Source organism: Gigantopelta aegis, chromosome 3 (assembly GCF_016097555.1).
Source record: "Gigantopelta aegis isolate Gae_Host chromosome 3, Gae_host_genome, whole genome shotgun sequence".
Taxonomy (NCBI): Eukaryota; Metazoa; Mollusca; class Gastropoda; order Neomphalida; family Peltospiridae; genus Gigantopelta; species Gigantopelta aegis.
Window position 1 is genome coordinate 30,549,307 of NC_054701.1, and position 14,700 is coordinate 30,564,006.

Genomic DNA, 14,700 nt, shown 5'->3' on the forward strand with positions numbered 1-14,700 from the left:
CATGTTTCCTTTAAGCTGCTATTTCAAGCCCTGATTTACATAGCTAAGGCGTTATTATATTTGGGGGGCGGGATTTACCTCAGTCGGTTGAGTACTTGCTTGAGGTGCTTGCATCACAGAATCGAACCTCCATTCAACTGATTGGGTTTTTTCTCATTCTAACCAGTGCACTACAACATGTCTGCTGTCTTGTCGGTGGGATGGTGCAAATAACAGATCCCTTGCTGTTAATAGAAAAAAGTAGCAGGTTTTCTCTGACAACTATATGTCAGAATTACCAAATGTTTGACATCCAATAGCCGATGATTAATTAATGTACTCTAGTGGAGTTGTTAAATAAAGCAAACTTTTTTTTTTTTTTTTTTTTTTGTAAAACCATAAAGATAAGCAAATAAATAAGGCTATGTGTACGTAAATCTAGATAATTTTGTGTCCAGGTTGTTAGGTGAATGCTGTTGAACTGACTAGGCTTTAAAAACAATTTAAGATATTATAATTGAAAAAACTAAACAATTTAAGATAATATAATTGAAAAAACTAAACAATTTAAAATATTATAATTGATTGTAAACTGATGGTGAGTGAATTCTGTATTGTGATCGGTTAATTACATTTTTTTTTCAGGATCAAATGAAAATAACACCAAGATAGTAAATGACGTTATTAAAAAGCGACGTCATTAGCAATTGGAAGAGGCCAAGTTGATGGGTTAAAGGTCTACAGTTAGATTGTAGCCAGGTATTTGTTTTCAAGAAGTACCAAATATATAGTTAATTCCATAGAAAAAACGATTCAGTTTACAATGGACATAGCCATATGGAGGTTTTAGATTTGCGGGTGTTATTGTCTATTTGATGTGTTTAATTTTTAACCTCTGGCTAACGGCTTCAGTCAAAAATGACATTTGCAGGATCAAATATAAATAACACCCACAAATCTAAAAAATCCACATGGTTATCTCCTAATTGCATTTCCAGTGTTTACTTTAATTTGATGAAAACAAAATTTATTATTGTTAGTGGATTGGTTGATTTCTCGGCACAGACAGTGCACCACGACTGGTATACTAAAGGCCGTGGTATGTGCTATCCTGCCTGTGGGATGGTGCATATAAAAGATCCCCTGCTACTAATAGAAAAATGTAGTGGGTTTGCTCTCTAAAACTATGTCAAAATTACCAAATGTTTGACATCCAATAGCCCATGATTAACAAATCAATGTGCTCTTCACAAGCATCAATGCATATACTTCAAGATATATATTGTATAGCTTTTGACGTCAGATGCACATAGAATTTGTTTCATTAGATGTATTGTATTGCTTGTGATGGCAGAGGTAGACATTGTTTCATTAGCTTAGATTAATATATGTACAGCACCGTTTATTGTAAACAGTATCTATAATGTTCAATAATAATTACCGGTGACACAAATTTAAAATTGCAGTTTCATACATGTAGTGGCAAGTCACTTATTTTGCTATTTTTACATTTATTTATGATAAATAACTACACATTAGATGATTTCATACATAATCTTTCATAATTAACTCAGAAAAATAAATCAACATTACACCTTACTGCCACAGTGGTTTCCCATGAATTCTTAGCTAAAATTGTAAAGTACATAAACAGTTTGCATTACTTATTCAACAAAACAGCCAATCCTTTGTCATTGTGCAATTGCAACTCAAATTCAAAATGTGATTTCACGCAATTAACTGTAGGGTCACCTGAAATTAATTTTGCAATGATATAATTATTTTTTACCTGTAAATGAAGTTATTTGGTTGTAATGTTTTATGGGCATGTAACTTAATTCAAGAATAATCTTTACATTTCAAAGATAAATAAAATAATAATAATAAATTTTTGGAAATATATTATGCAACTATTAGATTGCCCCTTTAATAGTTCTAAATAGCAAATGTCCTTTCATTTGATAAATTGATTACTGCTCCTAAAAATATCCCAAGTTGCTGATGTTTTTAGTAGAATACTTCCCAAGACAGCAACCTAGAAAATGAACAAGAATCAAGCACATTTGAATGAAGACAGAAAGATGCTGGAGAGGGAAAAGAACAGAGAATAGTGAAAAATGGTGCAAGATAAAGTGAAATCAAACAAGAAAAACAAATGAGACAGGACTGCATGCTAAGAATAAACCCCCTCCAGATTTTTAAGAAAGAATATGGCTTATTTACAATATCTGCCTTATTCCCATCGATTTCTTACGAAATATTTGGTTTGGTTCAGTCATATGGTAATGTCATAAGAAAGTGAATGCAGTATATATACTTGGAAATTGCAAAAACCCCAAATCATTACACTTCAAATCAAGATGTACATGTAAACGTAAGCTGTTGTCTCATTGTTGAGGTATGTGAGCAAAAACATTTGAAGGGAGTGGGGGTTTAGACTGGCTGGCATCGAGGGTGCAACTGCCCAAGTTACTGGGGGGAGGGGGGGGATTGTGAGAACCTGATGTCCTAAAAATGCAATTTCTTGCATTCTACAAGTAAAATTCATCATGACAAATGCATGTACAGGGGTGCACAAATGTGAAATTGTGATGATTGCCTGGTGGGCAACCAGTAGCTGAAGTTTGGTTGCCCAACATCAACTCTTGGTTGCCCACATATTTCATAAAAGTTTTATGAATATAATTTTTGAACTGTCATTAAAGTGAAACTGAAATTTAAATTAAAATATTTTTATTATTATCATTACTTGATCAGTTTAGTTTTATTCCTTTTTTAAAATTATTTATCTACAGCTCATCTTCGCTTGGGCCATCACAGTTAGTTCTACGGGGTTATCAATTCCAAAGATTGTGATGTACTTTAGCCAACATTATTCAGCGCAAATGTTTTGCTTAACCTCTGTGTAGGAGATTGAACAAATTAAACACGAGTAATATTACAAGATATTGTTTGTAAAAGGACACATAATTCTTAACAAACAACCCCTACCATTCAATAACGCGTACATTTCCACTGATGCAAAACACTGCAGGCATTGCTTAATTGTTGAACGGCTCCTTAAGAGTGAGAAAACAGGAATACTCTGTAAAACACAGTGTACACATGACGGATCACGAGTAGTAGGCCTGATCCGCATTTTCAGTGATACCAAACATTTTGTCTCATGTCAAATCGACCCTACTTAGTACTACTAGTTTGTCCCTATCCGGATTATTTTGCCACCAAATACATATTTTATATTGACGATATTACTAAACCATTTAATAAAAATACAATTTAATTCATGAAAATACAAAGAACTTAAGACATGAAAAACACGTTTTACAAAATGCAGAACTCGTTTTGAAGTAAAGTTAACAATGACAACATTTTATAAATATTTCATTATTAATTAATTAAGTAGACTAAAGCTTGCCAGATGGTGTCTAAAAAATTCACACAGTATGCACAAATCATCAGTATTGAGATGCGTCAACAAGGTTTTTAGGGTGAATAGGAAATATTTTTTAGTGAGCATTGGTAGGAACCAGCTAGTTTAGGGACGAAATATACGCTGGGTGAATGGCAGCATTAGGGTGGATATTTATATCGCCTGTCAGTCAAGCTGTCAGTGCCGATACTTTTGAATTGCCCATGACTGTCCGAGTGTGTTGAAGTTTTGTTTTTCATTTTATTTGTTTTATGATTTTCTAGGTTGCCCGTTGGGCTACTGTTTGACAAAGAATGGTTGCCCGCAATATATTTTGATTGTCCCGGGCATACGGATTTGTGCACCCCTGATGTATATGCATATTAAAATAATAATAATAATTTGCTTTGAGCAGGGATAGGGTTGGGAAATGGGGGGTTGACCCCCCAACCCACCACCCTGAACATGCCCCTATTGTTAGTTTTTTTTAATTCCCTTTAAGATTTATGGATTTCTTACAATTTAGATGAACCAGTTGCCAAAGACAAATATTTAATTTTAAAAATATGTTCTTATTAGTTTTTATGATTCACAAATGTTGCGTCAGTTACTTTTAGTGTTACGTCAGTTGCCCATTAATAAAAAAAAAAGTTAAATAAAAAATTCCTTGTAGAAAACTTAGTTCTAGTGATCATAGATTAACTGTGCACTACACATTTCTTTATATACCTGAAAACTTGATACTTCAGATTCAGAGAATTTTGGCAAGTTCAAAGACATGTCAAATACAAGTTACTTTTTTTGTTGCATCAGTTACCCACACTTCATTTCTGATTGTAGTTGCGCTGAGATTGTATGCAATGAAATTTTCTTTTGACATGATTCTGTCACAACATATTCATTTCAATCAAAAACATTCTAAAGAATTTTATTGAATACTTTAAAAAAAAAAAAAAAAATCAAGATGTTAAAAAATGTCTGAATGTTGCGTCAATTACCGTGGAATTGCCCATATTTCAAAGTCTTTTTAATACAAAAAACGTTTATCCTAGAGATTTGATTGAATAGTTTTTTAAACTATTATTTTTAGAAGTAAAATTGAAAATTTAACTGAAAGTTTATTTTAACCTGAAGTTTTGATTCCCCACACCTGAAACTTGGTAGGCTATGATTCTCTAACTTAGTCTTTAAAAACTAATAGAAAGAACTAAATGTTTACATTAAACAATTGCTAATTACATAGCAGATCTATCCAGACTATATAAAATATATTTTTGTTTTTTTGTTTTGCAGAATCCCTTTTGAATAATGTATATCAAGATGGTAACAGGATATAACTGAAGAAAAGGGATGTGAGAGAATCCAGTCTAACATTTAAAAATAAATATACATTTATAGTATTTATAAAATATTTCTTTGCATATACTGTTTAGATATATTAGTGGGTCACTTTGGGAAGAATGAAACACCACTTTGTTAAGACTATTGTGCTTCAAGTTTTGTTTTGCTTACAATTTACAGATAGGGTGTGGAAGTGCTGTCATACTGTACCGGTGACATAAGAACAATAACTTTTTAAAACAATTATTTGAATTAAATGGGTCCAGGGAATTCACATGGTATTCATGGATTTTGAACCTGTTGTTTCACTCTTCCTTTTTCTTTTCTTTTTCTTTTTTTGACAAAACATTTGTTACCAATTGGTAGCTTGACCAAAATTGGTGTCCATTTCCATAGGTGGAGATAGGGTCAGTCGCATTAATACAACAATTTCCTGAGAATATTGAAATTTGGCTTCCAGGGACAGATTGCTACCTAATTTCATTTGTTTAATGATGTCACCAGAGCACTGATTAGTTCATCACTGGCTACTGGATGTAAAAAAATTAAACTGATAATTAATTCTGACCCATAATCTTCAGAGGAAGCTCTCTACATGTTTCAAAAGCAGCAAGTCATCATTTTTTTTTTCTTGTCGCAGATCACAAACATAGCAGTGTCAGGGATGGGAGCCCCAAATCACTGTTGTACATATAATAAATATACAACACATATATTCATACACAAACAAATATGTACACACGTACCCGGATGTCCTCCGATACATACACATACATACATACACACATATATGCAAAAAGGCAACAATGTAAGTGGGTACAAGAGTAGTAAATATACATACATGTAATTGGTTTAATCTGGGATATTATAAAGAGGAGAGAGGATAAGAAAGAGGTAGAAGACGAGATACGGTTATACATGAGGTGTATGTTTCTTTTTCTTGTTTTCTGCTATCTCCGAACAAGCCATAGACAAGAACAAACTTAAGCTAACATCATATATTTTATTTAATCGTTATCATTGAATAAATTGGCCCATGGAGCCCATTGTTTATTAAACATTTCATATTTGCAATTTTTATATAAAATAAATCTTTCTATTTCAAACTTTTGCTTCAACAGATTTTTTAATTTTAATTTTTTTTTTTTTTTAAAGATTTATTGCCCCCAGAACATAGACAGTGAACAAGTTGGGGAGCCGTGGTCACTGCCTTACAAAGTACATATTTAAACAATAGTATCTAAACAAAATATGCTATTTAAATATGTTAATGTTTTCTGTGGTATTTATAAGACGGAAAGGGAGGGAGAGGGAGTGGGAGTGGGTGCAACAGCAGTAGATAAGTATAAAGAAGTTGTGGGGATATTGAGAATATTAGAGAATGACATTTTAATTAGTACTCCATTTCCAAGTGAACTTTCAAAGCATTATTTTTAATTCAAACATTCTTTCAAAGAGTGTTTTATAGGGTGTCCATTGCTTATGAAATGCTTCATAGTTGCAATTTTTGTAATAAATATATTTTTCTATTTCAAAATTATTTTGTAGAATATTTTTCGCGGCATTGACATGTAAATTTCTTTTTTGTATTTTCATACTGTAAATATAATATTTTATGTTGATAGTCAGCCAATTTACAAAATCACCATTTTCATTGTTGATCATGCCTAACATAACTATGCTTAGAGTGATATTAATTCCAGTTTCATTTCTTATCCATTCTTCTATTGCTTCCCACAGAGAATGTACTAAACTACATTCAAATAGAAGATGTTGTATGGTTTCAGGTGATTTGTTGCAAAAACTACAGGCATTGGAATCAATATAATTAATCGTATTTAGAAATTTGTTAGTTGTAAGAATTCAGTGTATGATTTTATACTGAAACCAAGATAATGTTGTGCTTTTCACAGATCTAAAGGGTAGAATGTAATATTTTCCCCAATCATATATATCATAGATATATCCTTCTTTTGAATATTTTAGTTGTGATTTTGGAATGGTGGTTTGAGTGTTCAGTAAATCATATATATGTTTGCAACCTTTCTGATCTTTGAACAAAACCTTTAAGTTACATGCTATAAAAACGTCATCATTTAAATTATCTAGGTTGTAAATGAATGATTTTATAGCACTGACCAATGAAGCATATTCCAGAAAATTGGTAATTATGTCATATTTCTCTATGAACTGTTCAAATGTTAGAAAGTCTCCTTGTTCTTTCAACAAATCGTTAATAAAGATAATACCTTTTGAGATATATCGTTTTAATATAAATGGCTTTTTATCTATACATATTTTACCGTTGAACCAAATATTGATCTGGAGAATATCATCTACGTTTACTGGAATTTGTTTTTCTTGTATCCTTAACCAACTAACCAATGTGTCTCTCCAAAATGTATTTTTTATAGAACTTTTTTTACAGTATAGAAAATGGTCGCCATATATCACGTGTTGATATATTTGTAGAAGCTTCGAACAAAATGGTCCATTTTGGGTTATTTAAAAATATCCGTCGGATCCACAAACTTTTCAGAGCGGTCATAAAATTATTTATGTTTATCATTTTGATGCCACCATTTTTATAGTCTTGCGTTATTAAGTTTCTTTTAAGTTGTTCACGGCCGCTATTCCAAATAAATTGGAAAAATAATGTATTTATATGTTTTAGCAAACGTTCGCTTGGATTTGGTAATGTTTTCAGTAGGTATGTTAGTTTAGGAACTATTAACGTTTTCAGGACTGTAATTCTTCCTAAAACAGTAAGTTTTCTGATAGACCATAGCTTCATTAATTTTTGTATTTCGATAATCTTGGGATTATAATTTAAATCAATAATTTCTTCTAGGTTAATGGAAAAGTTAATACCGAGAAGGTTAAACTGTGTACTGCCCCATTCTAGTTTCCATCGAGTGTGATGGTAAACTTCATTTGAAAATTTCTTGCTACCTATCCAAATAGCTTTTGATTTGGTGTAGTTAATTTTTAGGCCAAATATTTGTGCATAATAATCTAGGATAGATAGAACACCCTGCAGGGACTCTGGAGAGCCGTCTAAAATAAAACTTGTGTCGTCTGCATACTGCGATATTAAATATTTTTCACCATCTATAGTGATACCTTTTATATTATTGGAGTTTTTTTATTATGATAGCGAGGATTTCAGCACATAAAATAAATATCAACAAATTTTTAACAACTTTGATTTCTAAATTCTTTTTTTGTATCTTAGTTCCATAAACATAATATTTTATGTTAATAATTAACCAGTTAAGGAAGTTAGATTTTTCGTTATTAGTAATACCAAAGATAACATTATTTTTATTGAAATTAATTATAATACCAATCAATATCCAGTTTTGTACTGCAACCCATAAGTTGTGAACCTTATTGCATTCGAAAAATAGATGTGGTATGGTTTCTTGATGGTTGTTACAAAAGCTACACATGTTTGACTCAACATAGTGAATAATATATAAGAAAGTGTTCATAGCTAAGATTCGGTGAACTAGTCTATATTGAAACCATATTAATGTTGAATCCTGAGTGCTCTGAAAAGGAAGTAAATAATATTCTGCCCATTCACTTGATGAAAAGATAAAACCTTGATTTGTGTATTTAGCTTGCGATTTTGGAGTTATGGATTTAGAGTTTAATAAGTTGTACATATCCTTACATCCTCTGTCTTTTTAATAAAAGATTACGTTTAAATGGAAGAATTGGGTTATTAACCATTTTAAATCTGTTATCTTTCAAATTATCTAAACTATATATGTACGTTTTTACTGCATTTGTTAACGAAGCATAGCTAATGAAATTGGTGGATATATTGTATTTTTTTAATGAACTGATCATATTTTAAAATATCACCTTTTTCGTCAATAAGGTCGTTTATAAAAACAAATCCTTTTTCAAAATAGTTTTTGTATAGAAATAGCTTACGATCAATGAGTATTCTATCATTCAGCCAAATATTAATACATAAAATATCATCTACGGTTTGAGGATTAAGTTCTTTCTCTGTTTTTAGCCATCTTACCTCAGACAGGACAAAACATACGACAGCCTTTGATATTCATTTATATTTCACTTATACAGCGTTTTTGTCAAATATCAGTGAATCACTTATACTTCACCTATACCTCAATTATACAGCAGTTTCTGTTAAATACCAGTGAATTACTTATACTTCATGTATATTTCACTTATACTTCATTTATAAGTCACATATATATATCTAACACTCTGTTAACCATAAGCGAATGACTTGCACTTCACTTATATATATGGTTAACACTTCACTTATATGTCACATATACTTATAAGTCCCTTATACTTGAAAAGTATTAACGACTTGTACTTCACTTATAAGTGAAAAATATAAGTCATTTCGGTAAGGGAAGTTGAGTGAACAGGAGCTGGGTTGTCTAGTCCAGTGTCTCGGCTACGGCTGGGAGTTGCTGGCCATCGAGCTCGGAATCCCCCAGGCTCCGATCGAGCAGGCCAAGATGGCGAACATGTCTCCACATGTGCACATGTTCGATGTCTTCAACAAATGGAAGCAGCGTCAGGGAGGAAACGCCAAGCTCATCGTTTTCCTAAATGCCTTGAATTCCACCAAGGACAGGTGTACCATTGACTGGGATCTAATGAAAAGGAGGGTGTTAGGTGAAACGTAAAAGTTAGAATGCTGGTTTCATTCCAGTTATAATATGTACATATGTAAATAAATATATATATATATACTACTCAAAAGAATTTACGGGTCAGACGATATTTTCGACATTATTTTCTGAATGTCGATTATATTAGCTAGACCATAATGTCACACATGGTGTTGTTCTAATGGCGAAAACATGCTTACATTTGCACGTAAATTAGGGCGAAAGCGAAAGGTCTGCTAAGTGCCCATAACTTGCTTTTTCACAAAGCGCTTCATTTGCACGCTTTGCATGTGTATTCCATGTTCCCAATGCTGAATTTCCGTATAATTGGAGCTTGCGTTCGTGTACGGTGCACACTCCAAATTCGACAATGGTACGACGTCAACTGACTATCGAAGATCGAGGAAGGGCTATTGCTTGGCTTCAGGATGTCAATACGCAAAGAAATGTTGCTCTGAGACTTGGTGTCAGTCAGAGTGTCGTTGGCCGACTGTGGCAGCGGTACCAAGCAACGAATTCTGTTCGAAATCGTCCACGTTCGGGAAGACCCCGAAGCACTAGAAATAGAGAGGACCGCTACATCACCAATATGGCTCTACGTCAACGCACAACCACTGCACGCCGATTACGTGACAATCTGCGGACCGCGACTGGAACTCGAGTGTCTGATCAAACCATACGCAATCGTCTGAGAGCCAATAATCTACGCTGCCGTCGCCAGGCTGTTCGACCACCACTCCTACCACGTCACAGAACGGCCAGACGTCACTGGTGCACACTTCATCTGCGGTGGCAACGTGTTCAGTGGGGTCGAGTGATGTTCACTGATGAGTCCAGGTTTAGTCTCCAGTTCAACAACGGTTGGGTTCGTGTCTACAGACGTCCTGGGGAGCGCTTCGCTGACGTTAACGTTAGACAACGTCACCGGTTCGGTGGTGGCAGCGTCATGGTGTGGGGCGGCATCTCTGTCCACCACAGGATCCCCCTCTATGTGGTGGATGGCAATCTGAATGGAATCCGCTATCTGAATGAGATTATCCGGCCGTTGGTTCTCCCAGACCTTCAGCAGATTGGCGGCGGGGCAGTTCTGCAGGATGACAATGCCAGACCCCACCGCGCCAGGGTGGTAACGGACTTTCTCAGACAACAAGGTATCGCCAGGATGGATTGGCCAGTATATTCGCCTGACTTGGCCCCAATAGAGAACGCCTGGGACGAATTAGGCAGGAGAGTTCGGGATAACCATGCCCCTCCGGCCAACCTTCATGATCTGGGTCAACTTCTTATGGCAGAGTGGCAGGCCATTCCCCAAGAGTTCTTCAGACGTCTGATCAACAGCATGAGGCAACGATGTGTCGAGTGTATTCGCGCCAGGGGTGGATTCACACACTATTAAACGAATCTTCTAATGTGTAAAATCCATGTTTGACAACCTTCAACTTTGACGGCATGTCATGTGACTTTATTGTATACAGTGACGTTTATTTGTGTGTTTTTTGTAAATATGGAACAATAAACTTTTGGTGTAGTTTACATCATCAATCTAATACACTCTGAAACTTATTTGGTTATAAATGTTTGACCCTTAAATTCTTTTGAGTAGTATATATACTCTTCAAAAAAAGTAGGGGAACTCTTAAGAATTTACAATTGCCAAAATTATAAGGTATATTAGCTGTGGGGAATGGTTATATGATAATAGTGAATTAATTGGGCAAACATTACAACCGGTAGTTCAGTATTACAGTAGTTTTATGACCACCAAAGATATTGAAAGACGATTGGGGTCCGAAGTGAAATTTGAAAGTTTTACGTTATTCGTATCAGTAAATCGCAAATTCAAAGAATAAAAATGACTAAAAACAAAACAATAACAACTGTATGCTCAACAGAATGAATAAGAATGACAGAAATAATGTTGCACAGTGATTAATGGACCTTCCTGGAAAGTGTCAAAATCGAGAATGACACCCCATCCACATGTACAGAACAACTGTGTAACGCACGTGTAAACTATGGAATGTGTTTCGGTGTGTTGATAAACAGACCTGAACATTCCTTACTAGGATGTCTGTGGTCAAAACGTATGTTCGGTCTAATAGTTGATATTAACATTAATATTTCAGGTTCCCTTACTTTTTTGAAGAGTATATATATTAATAGCACCGCTATGGCATTCGACAGCAGAGGTTTTTTTTAATACCAATTTATTGGTCCACCAACTATACTTTTGATAGAGAAGTGAACACCACAAGTCCTGTGGTTGGTTATAAATGTGAGTGTTGGTTGTAAAAAAATAATAGTTTCATCTGGGTAAAAAAAAAATGCAATTTTATTTCATATAGTACCAATGTGTCAAGTAGCCCTGTGCTTGAAACATGTATGGGGTACCTGTAAAAAAAAAGTACTCAAATTTTGTGCGGAACTAGGGTAGTCATAGACGCTACCCGTTAGATCAGAAACGAGCAGCTTGACCCCCAATTATTTCTGTGAGGGGTGGTTGTATTTATATCCGTGGCGTTTTATGTCGATTGATAAGCTGCAGGTAGGAGTTTTAGCCACATATGTTACTAGCCACATATGTTACTATTGTCGTCTATGGGATTTGATTTGGTAGTATACACCCTATATTTATTCTACAGGTTTCAGTGGATTGTTCCGAAACTTGGTTCAAAGATCCATTTGGGCAGTCTCCACAAACTAATAGAGAGATATTTTGGAATTCTTGAATTTTTAATAACATTTCTGAAATTTAAATAGAAATTTAACATTAAACATTCTTTATTACACTGTTCTAAAACTTAGAACACTGATTCAGTGCCAAGTTCCAGAACTATTCAATTAAAATTCTAGAAGATAAACTTTCAAATTATTCATTTAATTTTAAATGTTTTAAAATTTTAATAAAAAATTCAAAATGCTTAAAATAGGTCTATATTGCTTTGTGGAGGATACCCTGGGGAATCATTGTACCATATTTTAGAATAATCCAATTAAAAGTCTAGTAGAAAATAGACTTCAAAGGTAAAATGGACCGATGGAAGTCGGTCAAATCGGTATTAGACCTTTAAAAAAAAAAATGTTTCCGGCAATGCGATGGGAAAATTTACTTGTAAGTAGGGTAGGTCCACTTTTTTCTCTTTAATAAAAGTTTGTATTCCTACATTCACCCTTACATTTAAATAAAATATTTTACCTACCATGTTAATAAAAGAAAGAAAAAAACAAAGCATTGAAAAACAAAATGTAGTCCTTGGAAAAGCTCTACTAAGAAATGTCAGGGAGGAGTCAAAACATGATTGTATTCATAATATATGGGGTTTTTTTTACATGCATGTATGATGGTTACTGGCAATTTGTCTTTATGAAGATGTATACATTTTTAGACATTTTTCAGTATTAGTATCTTGTGAGTCGTGTACAGGTACTTGTTCTGATTCATCCACAAATTCTTAAAGGTAGAGTAAACTCAAATAAGAGCCTTATGTGTTGGAAAGATACATACCCGGACCACCAACACATACTGACACTTTAACAAATGAAAAACACGTAATTTTAGAGTTAATAAAAAAACCATGATTATTCCTGCTAAGGTCTCACTACACAGATCACTTCCAGGTGAGAGTTCAATGATCACGTCCACTGTAGTTCCTAATTGTGGCACATGTTATGGTTCACATATTCACTTCTAGGAAATGGTGAAGAATTAAAACAATATGTACGTTTAATGGTAAGCATTCTGGCTGTATTTTGCCCATGTTATTTTGTAATATTGTGCATCGACCTTTTGGGACATGGGTATATAGCGCAAGTGACAGCCGGAGTGAATCGGTTAATGAACCACCTGTTCGGACCGGTACTACAGCCAGATGCGGTCATATAGCAAAAAACTGAGACTGAAATGTTCACAATTTTGGAGTGAATATAAATGCTTATATAATGTATGTTCGCAATGGTGTATGTTGTTAGTGCCAACGAGAACCCGTTCTATGGGCAATCTTCGCTTGAAGTTGGGCAGTTTAACATGGGTTTCAATGGCAGATGATATTTGTGTAGTGAGACCTTACTGACATTGTTGTCAAGTGAACGAAAACGCTTCAAAATTTGTAAAAAAAAATTTAACGTTTTTTACATTGTAGCATTTTTAGTATGCCAAGAATACCCAATCATTTACGCGAACGGGCGATTGGCATGCTTGATGCTGGCATGTCGACAGAAGACGTTGCAAGGCATGTTGGGAGTTCTAGTCGAGCTATACGAAATCTTCGCGTAAGATTTCGAACGACAGGAAGCACCAACGACTTGCCACGTCGTGGACGTCCGCGTGTTACAACGCGTGGTCAAGACCGCTATATCATGAACACGCATTTTCGCAATCGATTCCAAACTGCCACTGCTACTGCTGCTAACACACCTGGGCTTCATAATAACCGAATTAGTGGGCAAACTGTTCGTAATCGTCTGCGGGAGAACGGTTTACATGCACGACGTCCTTACGTCGGATGCGTTTTTAACGCAAACGTCATCGTCTAAATCGTCTAATTGGGCAACGTGTACACACTCGTGGGATACGGCGAACGCTGGAATACCATTCTTTTTTCGGATGAATACAGATTTTCTTTACAAACGTGGTGATGGCAGGGTGCTCGTCTACCGTAGGAGAAATGAACGCTATGCTGACTGTCGTGTTCTTGAACGAGATCGTTTCGGGGGTGGGGGTTGTGTCATGGTCTGGGCAGCCATTGCCCATGGTTATCGTTCTCCACTAGTCGTCATTGATGGCAATTTAAATGCTCAACGTTACCGCGATAACATTCTCGCTCATCACGTCATTCCTCTGTTCCATAACAACGCCAACATCTCGATTTTTCAGCATGATAATGCCACCTCTCATACAGCTAGAGACACTAAATTTTCTTAGGACAAATAACATTGAATTCATTGATGACTGGCCCGGTAAAAGTCCTGATCTCAACCCCATCGAGCATGTCTGGGATAGTCTGGACAGACGATTGGGGCGTCATCCCAACCCACCCGCTAACGTCAACGAACTTCGTCAAGCGCTCATTCAGGAATGGAACAATATTCGCACAGGCAGAAATCAACACTTTAGTCAATTCTATGCGCCTGGATGCACTGCAGTGGTCAGTTCAAAGAGGTGGGCATACCCGTTATTAAGTTTTTTTTTTGTTTTTAACCCTACCACACTTGGTCAAAATTTCTAACAGTTTCTGTTAAACCTATGGCCATGATTTTTGCACCAAACGATGCACCATGGAACCCTCTTTAACGCATATATAA

General features: G+C 35.0%; 1 long non-coding RNA gene across 1 annotated transcript; it reads left to right on the forward strand.

Moving 5' to 3' along the window:
• The first annotated feature begins 263 nt into the window (after positions 1 to 263).
• Positions 264 to 4,791, forward strand: LOC121367867. The gene is made up of 2 exons (XR_005957441.1): positions 264 to 738; positions 4,685 to 4,791. It is a non-coding gene; the product is annotated as an uncharacterized LOC121367867 (long non-coding RNA).
• Positions 4,792 to 14,700: the final 9,909 nt, after the last annotated feature.